The sequence below is a fragment of the Eucalyptus grandis genome, chromosome 2 (assembly GCF_016545825.1).
Source record: "Eucalyptus grandis isolate ANBG69807.140 chromosome 2, ASM1654582v1, whole genome shotgun sequence".
In the NCBI taxonomy this organism is placed as follows: domain Eukaryota; kingdom Viridiplantae; phylum Streptophyta; class Magnoliopsida; order Myrtales; family Myrtaceae; genus Eucalyptus; species Eucalyptus grandis.
The window spans coordinates 12,845,255-12,848,564 of NC_052613.1; positions in this window are offsets into that span (position 1 = coordinate 12,845,255).

Consider the following 3,310-nt stretch of genomic DNA (forward strand, 5'->3'; position numbering starts at 1 on the left):
TCTACAGAAGGAAAAAAAAGAAATTTGCTCCCCTTTTTTGTTTATTCTATTATTTCCTCTTTTGTGTAGCTATAAGAAGTCCAAGAAAGGAAGGACTTGTGGGAAAAAGATATTTTATTTTGATTTCTCTAACCATTGATGTGCATCCATGAAAGTCTTGGTCTTTGTTCAATGTTTTTGCTAGACGAAAGTCTTGGTCTTCCTGGACTTCAGTTTCCTCTTTTCTAACTCACCATCACTGAAAGTCTTGGTCTTTGTTCAATGTTTTTGCTAGACGAAAGTCTTGGTCTTCCTGGACTTCAGTTTCCTCTTTTCTAACTCACCATCACTTTGCTTCACCATGACCCTTGTTCTCTATGGTGATTGATTCACCCATTTTCTCTCTCCATCAACTCATTATCACTTTGCTTCACCATAACCCGTGTTGTTCTCTACAGTTTACGAATTCACCCATGGCCATTGGGGAGATCCTTTTGAGTGCCTTCCTTCAAGTCTTGTTCGAGAAGTTGGCTTCTCTGGGATTGCGCTATGCGCAAAGGGATGGAGCACCACCCTTCTCTGGAGTTAGCATTGACCTACTCAATAAGTGGGAGAAGATGCTTGTTACAATCAATGCAGTGCTAGCTGATGCAGAGGACAAGCAACTACGCAATAAAGGTCCAGTGAAGCTATGGCTAGATGATGTTAAGGACTTGGCCTATGACATGGAAGACTTGCTTGATGAGTTCGCTATTGAAGCCACCCAAGCCAAGTTGAAGGCAGAATCCAGCACAAGCGAAGGTCTAATGAAATGGAAGTTCCCTTTAATTAGCCAATATAAATCCTCCACATCAAATCCAAACCCGCGCTCACTCATGTCGGAAGCTGAGGTACAGAAGATCTCTGACAAGTTGGAAGAAATTGTCAATAGGAAGGCTCATCTAAGCTTGATAGAGAATGCTATGAACAGCTTTGACTACACCGACAAAAGGCTCCCCAGCAGTTCTCTACCAGAGCCTCGATTTTTTGGTAGGGAAAAGGAAGAAGAAGATTTATTTGAACTCTTGATTGGTGAAGCCGAAAATGTCGATACCGCATTGAGCATAGTCCCCATAGTTGGAATGGGTGGTATTGGAAAGACGGCCTTGGCTCAACGATTGTATAATGATGTCAAAGTGACTAGCTGCTTCAAAATGAGAGCATGGGTTTGTGTTTCAGATGTTTTTAATGTTCTCCACATAACCAAGACTATTTTGCGGTCTATCACTGAGGTGTCTAATGAGGGTGAAGATCTTAACACGCTTCAAGTTAAGTTGAAGGATAGTTTATCAGGCAAAAAGTTTCTGGTGGTTTTAGATTATGTTTGGAATGAAAACTACGAAGAATGGACTACCCTCTTAAAGCCATTTGGAGCTGGGGCTAAAGGAAGTAAGATCATCATAACGACTCGCAACTATACTGTTGTTTCCATAACAGAGCTTCGTCATATCCTTTGAAGGAGTTGTCCCTTGATAATTGTACAAGCTTATTAGCCTTTCATGCTCTTAAAATGACAAATTTTGAGAGGCACCCACATCTTGAAACAATAGGCAAGAAAATAGCCAAAAAATGTAAAGGTTCACCTTTGGCAGCCAAGGTATTGGGAGGTCTTCTACGTGATAAAGGGAATCCCGATCAATGGGAAGCTATCTTAAGCAACAAAATGTGGGATCTTCCAACGGAGAAAATGATGAGGTTATTCGAGTTTTGAAATTGAGCTATGTCCATCTTCCTTCTTATTTGAAGAGATGTTTTGTTTATTGTGCAATATTTCCCAAGGATTACGAAATTGAGAGGGATGAGCTAGTGCACTTATGGATAGCGGAGGGCTTTTTGGATGGAGGAAGATCAAAGGATAATATCTTGAAATGGGGACAGGCTCACTTCGATGAGTTAGTATCTAAATCATTTCTTCAACGATCAAGTGTCAATGCATCTAAATTTTCAATGCATGATCTTTTTAATGATCTAGCAAAGTCAATTGCGGGTGGGACATGCTTTAACTCTGAGTCTGAGCTGGCAAATAATGAAGATGTTGCATCTCCCAAGAAAGTTCTTTATGCATCATTCACCTCGTCATGGTGTGTTTCATCAAAATGCATGGAAGCATATCATCAAATGAAGCTACTAAGAAGTTTAATATTATCGTCTAATGGATCTCCTAAAGGTTACCAATTCCAGATTTCCAACAAAGTGTTACATGACTTGCTAACAAAATTGAAGTACTTAAGGGGGTTCTCCTTAAGTCATTGTTCCATCATAGAGGTCCCGGATTGTGTTGGTGATTTAAATGATCTTTGCTATCTCAATTTCTCGTACACATATATAAAAAGGCTACCTGAGTCAATCGGCAGCTTGTGCAAATTACAAGCTTTGATCTTAAAAGGTTGTCAACAACTTTCTTTGTTGCCTCAAGGAATCACAAAATTGGTCAGTTTACAGTTTCTTGATATTAGAGATACAAGGAGTTTAAAGGAGATGCCATTGAGTATCAGTAATTTGAAGAATCTTATGATCTTATCCAAGTTTGTGGTAGGACCAAACAAAGGGTCACGGTTAAAGGAGTTAAAGAACTTGCGACACCTTCAAGGAGAATTGTTCATATCAGAATTGCAAAAGGTGGAAGAAGTCAGAGATGCAATTGATGCCGATTTAATTGGAAAGAGAGGCCTTAGCAACTTATTCTTGCACTGGGATGAAAATTTTGGAAATTTGCGAAATGGGAAGCATGAAGCATTGGTGCTTCACTATCTGCGACCTCACATTAATCTTGAACATCTCTCTATCTCGCACTATGGTGGTGCAAGATTCCCCTCATGGTTAGCTAGTCCATCTTATTCTAAGATAGTTTCTTTATGCTTACGGGATTGTCCTAATGTCACATCGCTTCCACCACTTGGACAACTACCTTCACTTAGAGAATTATCTCTTGAAGGTCTACATGCAGTAAGCACTATAGGCCTCGAATTTTACGGAGGTAAAAGGCCTTTTTCATCCTTAACAACTTTGAAGCTGGAAGAGATGTTAGCATGGAAGGATTGGTCTCATTATGCTAGGCGTCAAGAAGAAGATGTCGCATTCTCTTATCTTAAGCATCTTGTTGTCCGAGGATGTCATTCGTTGGTTGGGACATTGCCTGGTCAACTTGATCTTCTCAAGAAACTAGAAATTTATTCAAGCCCACATTTGAATAGCTCAACCAATGTGGTTTGTCTCCCATCTCTCTGTGAGTTATCTCTTGAGGATTGTAACGAGGAGATCTTAAAAATTTTTGTAAACCTAACTTCTTTGA